A 21,479-nucleotide genomic window follows, 5' to 3' on the forward strand; every position below is an offset into this window, starting at 1 on the left:
ATGCTAGTGGAGTTTATGGCAAAGTCAAGATGGTAGGAATTCCATTAGGATTCTGGGGAAGAAAATTACCAGAGGCTGGACAATCATATACCCCTTTTGAAAAACAGCTTCTAGCTTGGTATTGGGCTCTAGTGGATACTGAGCCCCTGTCCATGGGACGTTAAGTTTTAAAATGTCCTGAATTATCTATTATGAATTGGGTAAATAATTCTCCAAAAACTCACCATATAGGGCATGCCCAAGAAGCTAATATTATTAAATGGAAATGGTATATTCAAGATAGGGCTATAGCTGGGAAAAAAGGAGTCAGTTTGTTACATGAACAAGTAATGGAAATGCCTAATCAGACATCTCCCTTAGAGGACATTCCTTTGAAACCCACCCAGAACTCCCCAGTACAATGGGGAGTCCCATCTGACCAGTCAGCTGATGAAAAAAAATTACATGCTGGTTTACAGATGTAGCCACTAAATACATTGGTCCCATTAGACATTGGAAGGCAGTAGCCTATAATCCTAAATGGGATCTCACCCTCACTACTTCTGGAGAGGGAAAAAGTAGCCAGTACGCTGAGTTACATGCAATATTTCAGGCTATGCAACAAGAATTTTTTAAGCAATGTCATATATATATACTGATTCCTGGTCTGTGGCAACTGGGTTAGCAACTTGGAGGCCGAAATGGGCTAATGACCAATGGATGGTATCAGGTGAAGCGATTTGGGGAAAACCATTATGGTAAGATATTTGGGATATTGTTAATTGAACTAATGTAACTGTTTTCCATGTGGATGCTCATTGCTCTCCTGTTTCTATAGAGAAGCTTTTTATTTTTTTTATTTTTTATTTTTTTTAATTTTTTCATTTAAACTTTATTTCAAATTAAAAAATAAAATAACAGACCAAAGGAAGCTTTAGTCATGGAACCATCCAAAAAAGTTCTGTCCAGGCACTTTTTTTTTTTTTTCTTTTTAAAACATTTTTTAAAAATTTATTAGAGTATACCACCCATACATAAGCATACATAAACATTAAGTGTATAATAATAGTTGTGAATTTACAAAACAAATATATATATAACATGATACAGGACTCTCATACCTCACCCTATCACCAATACCTTGAATTGTTAAACATTTTAACCTAATGATTAAAGAGCATTGTCACAATATTACTACTAACCAAAGTATTTTCCCCCAACCCACCCTATAGAGAAGCTTTTTAATCAAGTGGCAGATAAATTGTCAAAAATAACTGCTGCTACAGTGGGAGAAAATGAAACACAAGATTTATTCAGACTAGTACCAAGGGCTCATCAGAAGATTGACCATTTTGGGAAACAGGCCACCTACAGGTGGGCACAGGATCATGGAATTGGCATCACTTTAGAATTAGAGATGTAATTTTTAAATGTCCTATATGCCAGCATATGCAACAATGATCTGTTCCCCAGCTGGCAACTGGAGAGTTGGCTCAAGGCAAATTATGTGGTCAAATCTGGCAAATTGGGTATGCTGGACCTTTACCAAAATCCCAAAATTGTTTATACTTGTGTGCTGTTGTAGATACTTATTCAGGATATATGATTGCCTGCTCATACGCACATGCAACCAACAAAACACCATCAAAACTTTAGAAATTATGAGTTTATATTATGGAGTTGCCCTGCAGATCCAAAGTGATAAGGGTGCCCGTTTTAAAGGTAATTAATAAAAGAATATGCATGTGCAAATAATATTGAATGGATCTATCTTATACCATATTACCCACCGGCAGCAAGGTTAATTGAAAGGATGAATGGGTTACTGAAACAGCAACTGTGGAAATTAGGAGATGACTCATTTAATAATTGGAAAGCATACCTGTTCTCAGCTTTAAATTTTTTTAATAATCACCCCCTTAATGATGCTAGTACTCCTTTAATGAGGATGATACCTCTCAATTTGCAAATTCTTAATGCTAAATTAGGTCTATATGACCTTCTGTTATACTGGAAAATGCATCCAGATGTACAAGCCCCTTTTGTTGCTTTCCCTGAATCTGCAGGCTTGGATTTCTTTTTCAGTCAAAAAATACTGACTGAATGCAGGTCAGCTGGCTGCAATTCCTATAGGAATTGACTTACAATTGTCTCCTGGACATTTTGGATTTATAGTCGCTAGGGACTGGTGTTAAAAGGAATACAAGTATTAGGAGGTATTATTGATCATGACTATCAAGGAGAATTAAAGTAATTTTTTTTTTTAAAGATTTATTTATTTGTCTCCCACCACCACCACCCCCAACCCGGTTGTCTGTTCTCTATTTGCTGTGTCTTCTTTGTCCGCTTCCGTTGTTGTCAGCGGCATGGGAATCTGTGTTTTTTGTTGTTGCATCATCTTGTTGTGTCAGCTCTCTGTGTGTGTGGCGCCATTCCTGTGCAGGCTGCTTTTTCTTTCACGCTGGGCAGCTCTCCTTACAGGGTGCACTCTTTGCAGGTGGGGCTCCCCTACATGGGGGACACCCCTCCATGGCAGGGCACTCCTTGGGTGCATCAGCACTGCGCATGGGCCAGCTCCATATGGGTAAAGGAGGCCTGGGGTTTGAACCACGGACCTCCCATGTGGTAGGCGGATGCCCTAACCACTGGGCCAAGTCTGCTTCCTAAAGTAATTTTAAAGAATGGAGGGGATCATGTCACTCAGGTTTTAATATTGCCTCATTTGAATACTAAACTCAAGGAAGGAGAGCCACCTCAGCTAATTACTCTAAGGGGGAAATCTGGTTTTGGTTCTACTGATGCCCTGATGCGAGGAGCTAGTATTTGCATAAAGCGTTCTTCCGATTCTGTGCCATTACCTGCTGGAATGATAGCTCAAGGAAAAAAAAAATTGTTCTCCCAAGGTGAAAAATTTTATAACATACCTAGTATCCACTGTTATTTACATGAATCTTAAAGATTCTTTTCAGCTTCCTGTGGCTCCCGAGCATCTGTCCAATGAGAATCCCCAGGAATACTTTTCTCCAATGGGCATCTAGTGTCACTCATACCCACAATCTGACACAATGTTGGGTATGTGCTCATCTTCCTTCATCTGGAGCCTTGGGACTTCAATGGACTTGGCTCCTGACAACAGGACAACTTAGAATGCAATGCTGTCCTGGCAATCTACCAGCTGGAATATTTTGAAAGGGAAAGACATCTTTCCCAATGACTTTACCCAACCTCCCCTACCCTCTTATGATGACACACAAAAAATATATTCTTTCCCTGGTTTGAGAAAAATTTAATTAGATCAAACATACACTGGGAGTGTCACTGTTTGATGGAATGGGATGGCTTACAGCTGAGTCTATAACTTTTTCTCATCAAGTTCCCATGACTATGGAAAGAACTTTCAGGATACATAGTATGGGATGGGCACCCTTAGAGTTACGTAATTATACTTAACATTTATCCAATACTGGCCTATTTGGGTGGCAAAATTCTACCTTCAAAGTTGGTGTATACCCTTCCCCAAAAGGATGGCTTTGGGTATTTGGGGCTAATTCTTGGCCCTACCTACCTTATAATTGGGTTGGAAGGTGTACTTGGGGTTGACCTTAGATTCCTGCCACCTTGTATGACTACTTGCCCCATACTCCTGCTAATTGGAATGTAATGAAAACATGTTATCAGGTAAGATGCACATCATGGTGGTATTACTCCTTACTGTTCCTTCTTGGAGGAGAAGATATTGTCACTGAAAGACATGTTGCAGCCTTGGCTAATCATACAGCCCAAACTCTTAACAATTTCAAGCCATGCGATTGTGTTGCTTAATGACAAAACCGCTCAATTACATAAAGTAGTCCTTCGAAATAGAATGGCTTTAGATATCTTAACTGCTGACCAAGGAGGGGCTTGTGCTTTAATAAATATTCAGTGTTGTGTTTATGGCCCTGATCATTCAAACAATGTTACTCAGGCCTTACAACATATGGCCCACCAAATTAATCATATTAGAGATTTAGCTGCTGACTCTATATCTGCTAGATATGCATCACTTTCCTGGCACTGGAAATAGGTTGGTTCTCTTAGGAATTCCAGCTGGCCTCTGTCTGTTAATAATAGGATGCTGTTTAGTAGAATGTTGCTACTCTTGTTGTATATGTGGAGTTAATCTTTTGTAAATAGAATAGTACAATATGGTTATGATTATGAATAACTAGATGATTTGAGAATCTGTAGCTATATAACTATGTCTTATGTACCTTTTTTCTAACATGCCATACTGGAAAACATGTCTGCTGTTTTTATACCTTTTACTGTTATGTTTCCAATTCTTGGGACTGAATGATATGTAATCTTTATAAAGAATATTACCTACAATGGGTTAAGAATTGTACACTCACAGTAAACAGTAGCTTTGAGTTAATAAGTGACCAGAGATCAAGTTCCTATGAATGATTTATGCTTAAACTACTCTACTGAGTACAAACACAGTGATGCCTGTGGTCCCTCTATGTATTTTGTGTTTTTCCCAAGGAATCATAGTAGCTGTCTAAGATGATGAATATTGAACATGGAAACTCTGTGTTCCTATAGGTTTTAGTTACTGATCCATTTATAGAATAGAGAACCTTGTGGCATAGTGTCCCTCCTCAGGGGAACTGGCCATTCTCCTGGAGATGGCATTGTTGTTCTAAAGGGAGCTGACAAATCATGAGTTGCATGAACACCCTGAGATCATAGATTTAGTCTCTTATACAAGTGGAGTCCCTTTTGGTTGCTGGTCAAAGTCTCACCCAGAGGGGACACTGTGCCTGGGACCATTTTTCCAGTTGGGGCTCTGATCAGCTGCTAAAAAGGGACTTTCTGGCCTCATGAGAGATCATAAGTGCTTTTCCCCAATTTGGTGAGTGGTTGTATATACTTTCATTCTTTTCTATTCTCTAATTGATTATTTTCTACTGTGATTGCTTAAGAGTTATAATCATTTGATATAACCTGAAACTCATTTGTTTTGTTTTTTTGGGGGTTTTTTTTCTTCCAGTATCACTTTACCTTTTATTTCTGCAGCTTACTTCCTTTTTTCATCTATTTAATTTTTTAATGTTACATTCAGAAAATATGAGGTCCCCATATATCCCCCAACCCCCTCAGCCCACTCCTCCCCCATAACAACCTCCTCCATCTTCATGAGACATTCATTGCACTTGGTGAATACATCTGAGTACTGCTGCACCTCATGGCCCATGGTTCACACCATAGCCCACACTCTCCCACAGTCCACCCAGTGGGCCATGGAAGGACATAAAATGTCTGGTAACTGTCCCTGCAGCACCACCCAGGACAATTCAAAGTCCAGAAAATGCCCCCACATCACATTTCTTCCTCCCAATCCCTACTCCTAGCAGCCACCATGGCCACTTACACCACACCAAAGCCACATTTTCTTCGATTACTAATCACAATAGTTCATGAATAGAATATCAGTAGGTCCACTCTAAACCATACTCTATTCCTCCATCCTGTGAACCCTGGAGTGGTTGTGTACGACTCCACATCTAAACCAAGAGGGGGCTTAGATTCCACATGGATACTGGATGCAACTCTCCTGCTTTCAGTTGTAGGCACTCTTGGCTCCCTGGTGTGGTGGTTTACCTTCTTCACCCCTATGTTAGCTGAGTGGGGTAAGTCTAATAAACCAGAGTGTAGCAGTTGCAAGTCTGTTGAGGCTTGGGGCCTGGCTATCACATGGTCAGTCCAGAGATTCAGGTCCCCTGGGTATACATTAAACCCCAGTACCAACTACAGATCCAGAAAAAGTAACAGGAGAGGCTAGTGAACAAAGATCACATCTGAGTCCAGCTCCATCACACAGAAACACAAACTCCAAAGTAGTGCTAACTGACAAGGCACTGAACTCCATCTGCCATGACCATAGAACCTGTGGGTCTCTGTAGCCCTCAGAAGAACCAATACCTGGGGTTGTATGTACTTTATCTGTCCCTGAGACTCTGCTGAGGTACGCATAAGGGCGAGCCCTCTGATAAGGTCCCAGCTTTTTTTGGAGATTCATATCCATATAAACTCATTTGTTCTTCCCATTTCCCCCTTTTATTCAGGTCAAAAAGCATTTTTAACTCTTGGTATTATATGTAGATTGAGATATTCTGCTGGTCTGAGTTGACCCTTTTATTTAAGGTCATTTTCTAGTTACATCACCAGCTGGTCCTTGATAGTAATCCCTTGGCACGAGGGAGGCTCATCCCTGGGAGTCATGTCCCACGCTGGGGGGAAGGCAACACATTTACATGTTGAGTTTGGCTTCAAGACGGGCCACATTTGAGCAACACGGAGGCTCTCAGGAGGTAACTCTTAGGCACCCTGCAGCTCTAGGCCTTGTTCTTATTTCAGGTGCACAGGCTTACAAGCATAGTCATTAGTATCAAGGGCTAATTCTTTTGAGGGATTGTTGCTGTTCCTTTAGGGAATGTGACAGAGCTCCCCTGGCTAGGAACTCAGCACTCCCTCAGTTGCTTTTAATTGTAACCACTATGAAAATATCCAAACATTTTTATGTACCCTGGATATATGCCCTGGAGAACTCCCTGCCAACCATGTGTCCCCTGTCAATAACATCCCACACCAGTATTCCTCACCTGCCATTGTTGAACCTCTCAGTGATCCAAAACTTCTTCAAAAATGAAGGCCATTATATTGCCAGGTTCCATTAATAGTAAAATGGAATACAGTGATGAGTTTAAAGGTTAGATATAGAATACACATTAATTTAGAAAAATTAAGGTAAAAATAAATTGGGGTATCAAAAAATTTAAAAATGCAAAAGCTTTGTTTTTGATGTTTTGCCTTCCATCACTGTAATAAGTATTGCCCTGTATGCAAATTGGCAAGGCAACTTCTCCCATCTTTTCCTCAGTGTCAACATCCTTTCTTTTTCTTTTTTTCTAATTATTAAGCTTGTCTTCACAAAAGTTTTAGATCACAGTAACTCATATATTCAATATACAGTATTCCCACATATCCAACATAAAGCCCTTTTCCCTTCCACAGCAATAATCTTTTTACATATTCATAGTATATTTACTGAAACTGATGTACAGATATTGAGACAATAGCTATAAAACAAGGTAACATTTGGGTTTACATTGTGGTTTATATTTTAGACTATACAATTTTCTAAATTTTTAGTTATCCTATGTTTTACATTATGATTCACATTTTAGCTTATCGGCCCCTATACATTTTTGGTGTAATTTAACATGTCTTATATCCATCATTGCATAGTCTTGTGGAACACTTCTATTGCCCACACAGTTACATTGATTCCATCTATTCAATACATTTTTCCCCTCCCCTTAGGGCCCACAATGATAGTCAATCTTCACTGCTTGAAGGGCCATGTTCAGAGATACTTGCAACAGTGTTGAGGGTTTGATATGCTCAATTGCCCTAATGCATTGGGAGCCACCATTTCTCTCGGGAGGTACAGTTCCCTCTATCTGAGAACATCAGTCCTCCCCAGGATGTGGGTATACCTTCACTCTCATTATATGGGTCTTGATCCAATGATATAACCCACTATGATAAAATGAGCACTCCCACACTCCATAGAAGCCTGTTCTGGGTGAGATTACCCCTTTAAGCAGCTTAAACAGGTAAACTTCCTTATTACATTTTTGAAAAAGTTTTCTCAGCATTATACCCTCAACCAAATATCTGACAATCTCCTATGTTCATATGTTCCCCCACGTTCCTCCCAATTTCTCAAGCAATATTACCCATCCTCCGATCCCTAGCCCTCCTCAAGCTCACAAAGCTCCACCCAAAGGTAACCCTCTGCCCCCATTTGATCCCTTCCTTGTACAAATACTTACCTCCAGCTGATCATAGATTTCACCCATGTAGGTGCCAGCTTACACCCTAGCTCTACCCACCAATTTCCTATAAGCCTATTATCCAGTCTCTAGCTCTCTGAGGCAGCTTGGTTTACTTATTTCATATCATTGAGGTCATGTAGTATTTGTCCTTCAATGCCAGGATTGCTTCACTCAACATAGGGTTATCAAGATTCATCCATGTTATCATATGTGTTTGTAGTGTATTCGTTCTTAAAGATGAGTAGTATTCCATTCTATGTATATACCACATTTTATTTATCCATTCATCTGCTGATGGGCATTTGGGTTGATTCCAACTTTTGGCAATAGTGAACAATGCTGCTACGAACATTGGTGTGCATATATCGGTTTGTGCACTTGTTTTCACTTCTACTGGTTAAATACCCAGCAGTGGAATTGCTGGGTCATATGACAAATCTATAGCTAGTTTTTTGAGAAACTACCAACTGTCCTCCAGAATGGCTGGATCCTTCTGCATTCCCACCAGCAGTGGATGAGGGGTCCCTTTCCTACACATCCTCTCCAACATTTGTAATCATCTGCTTTTTTCATAGCTGCCGATCTTATGAGAGTAAGATGGTATCTCATTGTAGTTTTGATTTGCATTTCCCTAATAGCTAGAGATTTGGAACATTTTTTCATGTATTTTTTAGCCATTTGAATTTCTTCTTTGGAGAAGTGTCTGTTTAAATCTTTTTTTCATTTTTTAAATGGGTTGTCTTTTTTATTTTCAAGATATAGGAGTTCTTTACATATGCAGCTTATAAGTCTCCTATCAGATATATAGTTACCAAATATTTTCTCCCATTGTGTAGGTTCTTTTCACTTTCTTGACAAAGTCCTTTGAGGTGCAGAAGGCTTTAATTTTGAGGAAGTCCCATTTATCTATTTGTTCTTTTGCTGCTCGTGCTTTTGGTGTGAAGTTCATGAAGCCATTTCCTATTACAAGGTCCTGTAGATGCTTCCCTACACTGCTTTCCAAAGTCTTTATGGTCTTGGATCTTATATTTAGGTCTTTGATCCATCTTGAGTTGATCTTTGTATAAGGTGTGAGATGGTAATCCTCTTTCATTCTTCTACATATGGGTATCCAGTTCTCCAGGCACCATTTCTTGAATAGGCCATTCTCTCCCAGTTGAGAGGCTTTGGTGGCTTTATTGAATATTATATGACTATATATGAGGATCTATATCAGAACTCGCAATTCAATTCCATTGGACTGTGTTTCTCTCCTTGTGCCAATACCATGCTGTTTTCACTACTGTAGCTTTGTAGTATATTTTGAAGTCAGGTAGTGTGATTCCTCCAATTTTGTTTTTCTTTTGGTTTTTAATTTGTTCATTGGATTTGGCCATGTTTTCCTGATTATTGGTTTGGTTTGTAGTTTTTTGTGGCTGTCTGGTCATCATTTTATCTTGACGAGTTTAATCAGTTCCTTAGCTTCTTTGTCTAGTCTTGGGGATTAATTAGTTGCTGTTTGTGCATGTTATGTCTTCTCTTTGTAACTTTGTTCTTCTTATTCTATTTTATTGTTGCTGTGTAAGTTCACTTTGAAGGAAAATATTAGGGCCAGGGAAACCAAAATAAGAACAGAAAATATATAAAGTAGTATTGGAAATAACTGTTATCAGAGCAAAAATGTGAGATCTAGGAGAATGGATATTAGACTCATGTAAGTTGTGAAGAGTTATAGCAGTAAGTAGAGTACCTATAATGAGACAGTCAACTGAATATGGGGAGGAATATAGTATGAATTAAAAGGCCAGTGTTTTCATGAGAGAGGGAAAGAGAAAAGAAAGACAGTAGTATAAAGAGTGGATAAAAGAAAACAGAACAAAGGTATTAGAAATAAGTCGGACAATTTGGGAGCCAGAGAAAGGGAGGTGGAATGTAAGAGAAACAGATGATAGAGGATAGAAAGATGTAGGAGAAAGGGGATTGTGTAGGTGGGCAAAATCAATACACACAGAAAAGAGGAATGGAGTTTGAGGAAACACAGCAAATGTGAAGCACTCCCTGCAGCACCTATTATATAAAGAAATAAAATAAAAAAAGAAGAAAAAGAGAGGAAAAAAAAAGAAGGGGGCAAAGGAAAGGGGGGAAACAAAGAGAAAAAGACTAAATAAACAAAAAAGGAACTTGGGGGATAAAATGGGGAAAAGACCAGGAGACAATGCAATAGTAGCAACCACGACCAAAAAAAAAAAAAGAAGAAGAAGAACCAACGTTTCAAGCTAGGAATCCTCTTTGCAGTTAATTAAAATGCTTAGGGATCTGACCTTCCCCTTTCTCCCTTCCTCACTTCTCTCTCTCCCAGGGCAGCAGCAAAGCTGCATGAGGGGTCTGGTAGGAGATTCAAGTGGGTCCTTTTTGAATCAACTCAACATAGAAGACTATGATACTTTATTTCCAGCGTGAGAGTACCTACACCTCACCAGAAACCCAAAATATGCTATTTTTTATATTTTTTCTTTTTTTTTATTGTTACATTCAAAAAATATGAGGTCCCCACATACCCCCCACCCCCTCACCCCACTCCTCTGACCACAACAACCTCCTCCATCATCATGAGACATTCATTGCATTTGGTGAATACATCTCTGAGCACTGCTGCACTACAGCCCACATTCTCCCACAGTCCACCCAGTGGGCCATGGGAGGACACACAATGTCTGGTAACTGTCCCTGCAGCACTACCCAGGACAACTCCAACTCCCCAAAATGTCCCCACATCACATTTCTTCCTCCCACTCCCTACCCCCAGCAGCCACCATGGCCACTTTCTCCATGCCAATGCCACTAAGCTTGGATAGCACATCCTACAGTCCGTCCCCCTTAGGTATGCTAGGGGAGGTCTAATTGATTTTCTTACTCCGCCTTCCCCCAGACCAAGGATGTTTCCCTATCCCAGGACGTTTGGATAAATTGGGCTTTCTCAGCAGATTCGCCTCTCCTTTCTTCCCAGACTATCCCTAAGTCAGCTGGTACACTCCTCCAAGCTCAAGGAGAATGAAAAAACAAAAACAAAAAAAAGCATGGAGGGCTAGGGTAATCAAGGACCATAGGGTGCAGTGGATTCAGAAATGGGAAGTCCGGGATATTGCAGACTTAAGATGTGTGAGTCTCTGGAGCATGGGCTACCAGGGTTTAGGGGATACAGACCTGGGAACCAGGCATCTGGTAAACATAGGGTTTGGGAACACCACAACACAACAAAGATTTCAGGGATCACCACAGCCAGGCTGCCAGCACTAGGGGGAAGGGTCCCACCCACAACTTCTGACCTCCGTGTCAGAAACCCAAAATTCCACCTCTCACAAGAATCTCTTCTGTAACTGTCTCACCAAATCGACATCCAGACACCTCCTGCCCTGCAAGCCCCCGGAAAAGCCCACTCAGGGTTTGGGAACACCTCAGCACAACAAAGTTTTCAGGGATCACTGCAGCTGGGCTGCCAGCTCTAGGAGGAAGGTTCCCACCCACAACTTCTGACCTCTGTGTAAGAGACCCAAAATTCTACCTCTTGCAAGAATCTCTTCTGTCACTGTCTCACCAAATTGTCATCCTGACACCTCCTGCCCTGGAAGCCCCTGAAACAGCCCACTCAGGATTTGGGAACGCCTAAACACAACTCTATCAATTTTTGTTGGTTTGTTCAGTTGATTAGCTTCTCCCTCTAGTCTTGTGGGTTTTTTTAGTTGCTATATTTGTAAGTTTTCTCTTTTACACTTTATTCTTATTGTATTTCCTTGTTGTCTAAATGCCCTTGAAGCAAAAAATTAGGGCCAGGGAAAGCAAAATAGTTCAGAAAACAAAAACTATAATAGTAATAGTGATAGAAAACTTAGCAGAAGAACCATATAAGACCTAGGAGAATGAATATTAAACTTATGTAAGCAGTGTAGAGTTATAGGAATAAAAAAGTGAGTACCTACAATGAAATGGGAAACTGAATATGGTGAAGAATATAGTATGAATTAAAAGGCCAGTGTGATGAGGCAAGAGGGTAATGACAGAAAAGATGTAGGTGGGAAAAAAGATAACATTGATAGCTGAAATAAGTATCCACAGAAAAGTGGAAATCCAAGAGGGACACAGCAGCAAAGAAGAAACACACTGACAGCACCTCATTAAAAAGGAGGGGGGGAGACAAGAGGAAGGAAAAACAAGAAAAAAAAAAAAAAGAGAGAGAGAGAAACCCACAAGCCAGGAGTAAACCAAACACTAAGAATAAACAGACCTCCCCGTTAAGCCCCCAAGGAGCTTCTCAGGCTGCCAGTGTTTATCAATCAATTACTCTGCAGCTTTCTCACTGCAGATTTTGAAATGGGTTTTAGTGAGTAAACTAAGTTAAATTATGTACCAAAAGTACTCTTCTTTAAAAAAATAAGAGGCCCAAGGAAAGCTATATGTATATAGTATAATGTCTATATTTTCCCTGGCCTAAAATATGAGCTAGATGCTTAATATCCCAGTGTGTAACTACTCTAAGAGGAGCTGGGAATTGAACTAGAGACTTTGTATATTCAAGCCTAAAACTCCTCCACTCAGTGAATCATTCCTACTGGGTTGCTTAGTTCTTCAATCCTGGGATGGGATTGATTCTTTGCAATTGGACCAACTGCTAATTAGGAATCTGTCCTTCTCCACCCCCCCCCCCTTTTTTTGTTTTCTCTCCCAGAGCAGCGGGAAGCAATATCCTGTGTGACAGTTCCCTTTTGAAACTCAAATGGGACACTGGTGAGTTAACTCACCACAGGAGAAAAATGACTCAATAACTTTGAGAGAACACCCACATGCCGCTGGGAACCCTAAATATGCTCTTGGAAGCTTATTAAGCACTTCCTACTTTCCCCTCCCTTGGGTGAGTTGCATAGGAATAGTTAATTGCCTAACTCCACCTTCTCCCAGACCAATTTTCTCTATCCCACAGAGGTTAGATAAATCAGACTGCCTCAGCAGATTCACCTCTCCCCACTTCCTGGTTTCTCCTCAAGCCTGCTGGTATGCATCACAAAGCTCACAAAAGGGAGTCCAGACAATAGGTCAGGAGATCCCTCTCAACTCTTCACCAGAACACTCCCACTCTTGGAGTTTGTCTCTTCCATCTGACTGACCAGCAATGGTCAGGTAATGTTGTGGCTTCCTGCCCTGAGGGAAGGGCTTCGTTGTCCCACAGCCCTGGCCTCAAGCACCAGAAACGCACAGTTTTACCTTGAGCAATCACTCTTTTTGTCACACTCTCTCCAGATGGATGCCCTGAAGCCTCCTGCTTTGTGGGTTCCCAAAACAGCTCACTCAGGCAGGATTTTGCCCCACTTAGCCGTTGTTTTTTAGGAAAGGTGATGTGGGTATACTTACTCTGATAGCACCTTGCCTCTGTTTAGTATATTTCTAAGAGGTTTATAGCATTTGGATTGTTCCGATGCCAGGTGAGTCTTGAAATCCATCAGACATGCAGCCAACCCTTACTCTGCAGTTTTTAGGGTTTTCCCTGGCCAATTACCAATATGATTATGATGGGCCAATATCATCCTGGATGCAAGTATTGTCTTCAACTGCAAGTAAAAGAATTCCATTCATCTGCCTCATAATATCTACTATTCTTCTCAGCCTGTGAGAGTGGACATCATCCCAAATCCCTCAGGATTGAGAAATGGAAAAAATAAGGGGTGGAGTTTAACCACTGAGTAAAGCAGATTTCTTCTTTTGTGTTGAGTAACTAGTAACTTCAATATAAAACAAATTTATTTTTTAAAGATTTTTTCTCTCCCCTCCCCCCCAGTTGTCTCTTCCTGTATCCATTTGCTGTGTGTTCTTCTGTGTCCGCTTGTATTCTTGTCAGCAGCACCCAGAATCTGTGTCTCTTTTTGTTGAGTCATCTCACTCCATCAGCTCTCTGTGTGTGCGACACCACTCCTGGGCAGGCTGCACTTTTTTTGTGCTGGGTGGCTCTACTCATGGGGTACACTCCTTGCATGTGGGGCTCCCCTATGTGGGGGACACTCCTGCATGGCATAGCACTTCTTGTGTGCATCAGCACTGCACATGTGCTAGTTCATCACACGGGTCAGGAGGCCCTGGGTTTGAACCCTGGACCTCCCATGTGGTAGGTGGATGCTCTATCCATTGAGCCAAATACGCTTCCCTAAAATAAATTTAGAAGAATATTTAAGAAATATCTAGAAAAGGATACTCAGAACAATTGTATATCAACATATTTAATAATCTAGATGAAATGAGCAAATTTATGGAAACACACATTACCTAAGATGACAGCAGTAGAAACAGAAGATGGCAACAGACCTATAACAGATCAAAAATCTCCCAAATGAAGAAAATTCCTGAACAAAATGGCTCCTCTGCTGAATTCCACTAAACAATCAAAGGAGAATGCCAATCATTCTGAAACTTTTCCTGAAAATTGAGGAGGGAACATGTGATGATTTGGAACTATGACCTCCAAAAAGCATGTTCTTAAATTTAATCCATTCTTGTGGGTGTGAACGTTTGTAAATAGGCCCTTTTGGTGAGGTTAACTCAGTTAGGTGTGGCCCAGCTGTATTACTGAATATCTTACAGGGAAGGTCACAGAGAGAGAAATCCAGAGGGAAAAGCCAAAACTTTTTTTTTTTATTTTTTATTTTATTGACTTTGTAATAATATTACATTAAAAATATATATGTGAGGTCCCATTCAGCCCCACCCCCCACCCCCCCTCTCCCCCCCCCCAACAACACTCGTTCCCATCATCATGACACATCCACTGGATTTGGTAAGTACATCTTTGGGTACCTCTGCACCTCATAGTCAATGGTCCACATCATGGCCCATACTCTCCTCCATTCCATCCAGTGGGCCCTGTGAGGATTTACAATGTCCGGTGATTACCTCTGAAGCACCATCCAGGGCAGCTCCATGTCCCAAAGATGCCTCCACCTCTCATCTCTTCCTGCCTTTCCCCATACCCATCGTCCACCATGTCCACTTTTCCCAATCCAATGCCACCTCTTCTATGTGGACATTGGATTGGTTGTGTCCATTGCACCTCTATGTCAAGAGGAGGCTCAGATTCCACATGGATGCTGGATGCAATCCTCCCATTTTCAGTTGTAATCCCTCTAGGCTCCATGGTGTGGTGGTTGTCCTTCTTCAACTCCATCTTAGCTGAGTGTGGTAAGTCCAATAGATCAGATTGTAGGTGAAAAGCCAAAACTTGAAAGTCAACAGAGCCTGGGATAGAAAGAAGACAAAAGAGACCACCACATGCACTGCCATGTGACAAAATGGTCAAGGACCAGGGATCACCAGCAGCCAGCCCCCAAATGTCACAGTCTTCAGGGAGGATGCATCAACTAGGTAGCACCTTGATTTTGGATTTCTCCTAGCTTCAAAACAATGAGCCAATAAATTCCTATTGTGTAACTAATAACCCATTGCAATGGTATTTGTATCAGCAACCAGGAAACAAACAGTTTTGCTACAAAGAGTGGGGTGCTGCTTTGGCAAATACCAAAAAACAATAATAATAATAATAATAAAGGTGGAAACAGCTTTGCAATTAGTGAACAGGTAATGGCTAGAATCGTGAGGTGCCTGATAGAAAAATCCTAGATTGCTTGAAGAGACTATTGCTAGAATATGGATGCTAAAGGTATTTTTTATCTGCCCTTAGAAGAAAACGATGAATGTGTTAAAGGAAAGAGGAGGAAAGGTGATCCTTGTTTTGTAGTGGCAGAAATCTTGATGAAATTGAGATCTGTTGCCAGATGGAAAGGAAAACTTGAAAGCAATGAACTTAGGTATTTAACAGAATAGATTTACACATTAAATATGGCAGGTGCAGCCTTGTTTCTCCTTGCAGCTTATGATAAATTGTGAAATAAATAAACTAGGTACAAAGAAACCAAAAATCAGTTGGTTGGAAAACATTGATTGATGATACCTTCATTTTGGACTTCTCCTAGCTTCAAAATTATTAGCCAATAAATTGCCATTGTTTAAACCAACTAAATGCATGGCATTTGTTTTAGCAGCTAGCAAACTAAAACAGAACTCTCCCTAATTCATTCTATGAGGCCAACATTACCCTAACATTAAAGTCAGATAGAGATACCAGAAAAAAATATAACAGAACATTATTTATCTTTTATATAGATGCAAAAATCCTTAATTAAATAAATCAAATTCACCAGCATAATAAAATAACCGTACAGCATGACTAAGAGGATTTATCCCAGGAATGCAAGGATGGCTTGAAATAAGAAAATGAATCAATACACCATATTAACAGAATGGTCATCTATGTTATGCAGAAAAGTCATTTGACAAAATTTAATAACTTTCCATGATAAAAATCTTTCACAAAAATAGGGTTAGAGTGCAACATCAATAATATGACACAGGACATATATGGGGGGGAAACACTCTTAACTTTATACTCAGTGGTGAAAGTCTGTCTTCTCCTTGAAATGAGGAAGAAGTCAAGAATGGCTATCTTCATTACTGCTATTCACCACTGTACTGGAAGTCCTTCCCAGAGGAATTTGTGAAGAAAAAAGGCATCCAAACTGGAGAGGAAGGTGTGAAACTATTTCTATTCACAGATGACGTAATCCTTTATGATCATTAGAAAATCCCCAAAGAATCTACAAGAAAATTACTAGAACTAAAAATTTCAGAAAAACTGCAGGCTACAAGATTAATAGCCCCAAATCATATGTCTTTCTATACATCAGCAAAGAGTATTCTCAAATAGAAATTTTAAAAACATTTCCATTTATAATAGCTCCTAAAAGAATAAAGCAGCTAAGAATAAATTTAACCAAAGAGTTTAAGTACTTGTACATTGAAAGTTGCAAAACACTACTGAACAAAATTAAAGAAGACCTAAATATTAAGATGTCATTTCCACCCAAAGTGATCCATAATTCAATGAAATACTTATGAAAATCCCAAAAGAATTTTTTACAAGAATGGAAATAGCAGTCCTCAAATTCATATACAATTCCACTTTCATATGAATTTGATAATTATCTTTTTCATTTCCACAAAGGTTTTTGGAAATTTGAATGAGATTGCACAGGATATATAAACGACATTATGTGGTTTTTCCAACCCACGAATACGGAAGACTTTTCCCTTTTTTGGGTCTTTAACATCTTTCAGTAATGGATCTGTAATTTTCCAGGTACACATCATTTGTATCTGTCTTTGTTTCCCAGAGCTATTAATACAAACACAAATACTAATACAAATACTGCAGAACATGTTGGTTTAAACATAGTTTTGAAGAGATGTCCAAAATCCAGATTTTGGCAAGGCCATACTTTCTACTGGTGTACTTAATATTGTGTTGATGAGAGTTCTTTACATGGCGATCTGTTACTCCTCTCTGGCCTTTTCTCATTTCTCCTGAATTCTGTCTTCTGCCTTCTTCCCTATTCAATTTATTTTCTTGTAAGGGCTCCAGAAATATGGGTTAAGGGCCACCATGATTCAACTTGGACTTATCTAAATAGGATCATGAGGATCATATTCACAGGTGAGTCCACACATTGACTTACCTAAATGCATTCAAAGATACGATTCACAAATGGGTTCACACTCACAGGGAAATGGGTTAAGACTCTAACATGTCTTTTGTTCTGTATATGATTCAATTCCCAACAACATCCTTAGGTAAATTTATTCCTAGATATTTTATTCTTTTAGTTGCTAATTAATATGGAATTGTTTCACTTGGTTTCCTTTTTAGAATGCTCTTTGTTGTTATACAGAAACTGACTTTTGTATATTGACAATGTGCCCTTCTACTTTGAGAATTTATTAGCTCTAGAGCTTCCTTCTATATTTTATGTCATTTTGTGTATGTGTGTGTGTGATCATGTCATGTGTGAATAGGGAATGTTTTACTTCTAATTTGGAGGCCTTTCATTTCTCTTGACAAATCACTTTCCCTTGAACTTCCAGTACAATAGAGAAAAGAAATAGTGAAAGTGGACATCCTTGTCTTGTTTCTGATAACAGGGGAAGGTTTCCAGTCTTTCACCACTGAGAATGAAATTAGCTGTAGTTTTATCCACAAATATGCATTACCATGTTGAGAAAGATACCTCCTATTTCTAGTTTTTCAAAAGTTTTTATCAGTGCTAGGACTTCCAGGAAAATGGCAACAGAGTAGGTAGTCAGAGACTGGCCCTTTCACCTTGGTATGGTGGTTGTCCATCATCTCTGTGTTAGTTGTCCTGGGTGAGTCCAATGAACTCGGGAGGTGTTGCAACTCTGTTGAGGTTCAGGGCCCAGCTGGCACATGGACAGCCCAAAGATTCAAGTCTCTTGGATATACAACTTCCAACTCGTTATATATACAAATAGAAGAAACAGAAGAGCCATGATTAGAGAAACCACAACTGAGTCCAATTCTGTCACAATGGGGAGTACAAACCCCAAAGTAAGACCAACTGGCAAGGTACCAAATTCATGAGCTATCTGCCCTGACCATAGTGCCTGCATGTCTCCAGAGCCTTCAGGAGCCCCACTATTTGGAGTAGTGTCTAATTTGGCAATGAGACCCTGTTGAGATGTGCAGAAGCATAACCTCTGGAATGGCCTTCCAACTCACTCTGAAGTCTCTTAGCTATATAAACTCATTTGTCTTTACCTTTTCCCCCTTTGGGTCAAGGTCTTTCTCCACTTGCATTGCTATTTGGTACTTAGTAGTAATCCCTCAGTGCCAGGGAGGCTCATCCCTGTGAGTCATGTTCCATGCTGCGGAGAAGTTACTGCATTTATATGCCAAGTTTGGCTTAGAGAGAGGGCACATTTGAGCAACAGTGAGACTTTTGAGAGGTAATTCTTAGACACCCTATAATACTAGACTGTTTCATTTTCAAGGGTAACGGTTCATAAACACAGTTATCAATATAAAGGGTCCACCAATGGACCATCCTCCTTCACTAGCCATTGTCTCTGTACTTGGGGGATTCTTGCTGTTCTGTTCCATTAGAGAATGTGGCAGAGCTCCCCAGGAGGGGAATTCAATATTCTTTCCATTATTGTGTGAATCTCCACCCACCATGACGATGCCCCATGAACATTTGAACACATTTATATGCCTTATATGTATGCCAAGTGAACCTCCTCCCATGTATCCTCCATCAGTGACACCCCACACTAAAGATCCTCCCCATCAGTTTTCACCCTACTGTGATCCAAATTCTTCAAAAATGAAGCCAATAAAAGGGCCAAATACAATTAATAAGAAAATTAAATAATGATATTAGTTTTTAAAATGAGAAAATTTATTTTATTTTAAAATTTAAATAAAAAATTGGGGGCTAATAAAAAATAAAAATGTGAGGTTCTGCTTCTGAACCATCAACTTGGTTCCATCATTTTATGTGTCTATCTCTATGCCAGTACCATGCTATTTTTACCACTGTAGCTAGGTAATATGATTTAAAGTCTGGAAGTGACAGTCCTCCAACTTTCCCTTTCCTTTTTAAGATGTTTCTGGCTTTGGGTCCTTTACCCTTCCAAATAAGTTTGAGAATTGATTTTCCATTTGTTTTTTTTTTAAATGCTGGTGGAATTTTTATCAGGATTGCACTGAATCAGTATATCAATTCAGGTAGAATTGACATATTAATGATATTTAGTCTTCCTATCCATGAACATGGAATGTTCTTCCAATTATTTAAGTCTTTTAAAATTTGTTTTAGCAAGGCATTGTAGTCTTCTGAATACAAGTGCTTTACATCCTTGGTTAAGTTTATTCCTAAATATTTGATTCTTTTAGTCACTACTGTAAAATGGCATTTCCCCCTGACTTCCTTCTCAGATTGTGCATTACTAGTGTATAGAATCACCACTGACTTTGCAAACTGATCTTTTATCCTGCCACTCTGCTGAAATCATTTATTAGCTCTAGCAGCTTTGTTGTAGTTTTTTCAGGACACTCATATTATCTGTGAATAGCAAAAGTTTTACATCTTACTTTTTATTTGGATGCCTTTTCTTTTTCTTGCCCCAGCTTGAATCCCTAGCACTATATTGAACAACAGAAGTGACAACGGGCATCCTTGTCCTTTTCCTGAACTCAAAAGGAAAGTTCTATTTTACACCATCGAGTACAATGTTAGCTGTGCATTTTTCATATATTGCTTTTATCATGTTGAGTTTCCTTCAATTTGTATCTTTTGTAGTATTTTTATCAAGAAAGGATACTGTATTTTGTCAAATGCCTTCTCTGTGTCAATAAATAGGATCATGTGATTTTTCTTTGATTTATTAAGGTGGTGTATTATGCTGATTTTCTTGTGTTGAAACACCCTTGAACGCCTGGTATACAACCAACCTGATCATGATGAATCATTCTTTTAATGTGTTGTAGTTGATTTTTTCCAAGGAATTTTGCATCCATATTCATTAGGGAAATTGGTCTCTAATTTCTTTTCATAATTTTACCTGGCTTTGGTATTGGGCTGATATCAGCCTCATAGGATGAGATTGGTAGTGTTCCTTCTTGTTCAATGTTTTGGAAGAGATTAAGATTGGTATTAAATCTTTGAATGCTTGGTAGAACTCATCTCTGAAGCCATTTGATCCTGGACATTTCATTTTAGGAAGGTGTTTGATAACTGTTTCAATCTCTTTATTTGTGATTGGTTTGTTGAGGTCTTCTCTTTCTTCTAGGGTCAGTTGCTAGGAATTTTTCATTTCATCTACATTGTCTAGTTTGTTGGTGTACAGTTGTTCACAGAATCCTCTTATGATCTTTTGTCTGTGAGGTCGGTTACAATGACCCTGTTTTCATTTTTATTTTACTTGCATCTTCTCTTTTTCTTTGTCATTCTAGCTAATGGTTTGTTGATTTTGCTAATCTTAAAGAAACACTTTGTGGGTTTGTTAATTCTATAGTTTTTATTGTTGTCATTCTCAATTTCATTTATTTCTGCTCTGATCTTTGTTTTTTCATTCCTCTTACTTGCTTTCAGAAGTTTGCTGTTTTTTTTCTAGTTCCTCAGCTGTGTAGTTGTCATTGATTTTCTCTTTCTTCTTTTTTAACATAAGCATTGAGGGTTATAAATTTTCCTCTCAGCACTGCCTTCACTGCACCCCATAGGGTCTGATATGCTGTGTTCTCATTTTCTCTCACAATTTCTTCTTTGACCCACTGATTATTTAAGAATATTGTTTAATCGCCATATATTTGTGAATTTTCTTTTTCTGCCCCTTGTTGATTTAAAACTTTATTCCATTATGATCAGAGAAAGTGCTTTATGTAATTTTGACCATGTTACCATTACTTAGATCTGCTTTGTGAACCAACATATGATTTCTCCTGGAGAAAGATGCAAGAGCACTCAAGTATGTATAGTCTCCTGTTTGGGGGTCTGTAGCTGTTTGATATGGTCATGAATTCCAAAAATAGATATTGGATTATGTTTGTAATCTGGTCTGTACCTGGGCATGATTTAATTATGATTAGGGCTTTGATTGGGCCACCTTATTAGGCCATTGAGCCACTGCCCCTTGGTGGGTAAGGACTCACAGATAAAAGGCATGGGAAAGGACAGAATTGAGGGTTTT

The 21,479-nt window shown here is 39.3% G+C and overlaps 1 protein-coding gene across 6 annotated transcripts in view; it reads right to left on the reverse strand.

The window, feature by feature from the left end:
* The window catches only part of LOC101413597 (zinc finger protein 699-like), a 132,474-nt gene that overhangs the window by 53,019 nt on the left and 57,976 nt on the right, over nt 1-21,479 (reverse strand). The window contains exons 5-6 of one of the 6 annotated variants that reach the window (XR_011647787.1): nt 18,094-18,243; nt 13,415-14,034 (exon numbers count right to left, since the gene is read on the reverse strand). The exons of 1 other annotated variant lie outside the window; for it this stretch is intronic. The gene's annotated coding sequence lies outside the window, so the exon portion shown is untranslated. Of the gene's footprint in view, nt 1-13,414; nt 14,035-14,093; nt 15,120-18,093; nt 18,244-21,479 lie in introns of those variants that run through there. 4 more of the 6 variants (XR_009184109.2, XR_009184110.2, XR_009184117.2 and 1 more) reach the window with 4 other exon arrangements.

This window comes from Dasypus novemcinctus, chromosome 30 (genome assembly GCF_030445035.2).
Source record: "Dasypus novemcinctus isolate mDasNov1 chromosome 30, mDasNov1.1.hap2, whole genome shotgun sequence".
NCBI classification, from domain to species: domain Eukaryota; kingdom Metazoa; phylum Chordata; class Mammalia; order Cingulata; family Dasypodidae; genus Dasypus; species Dasypus novemcinctus.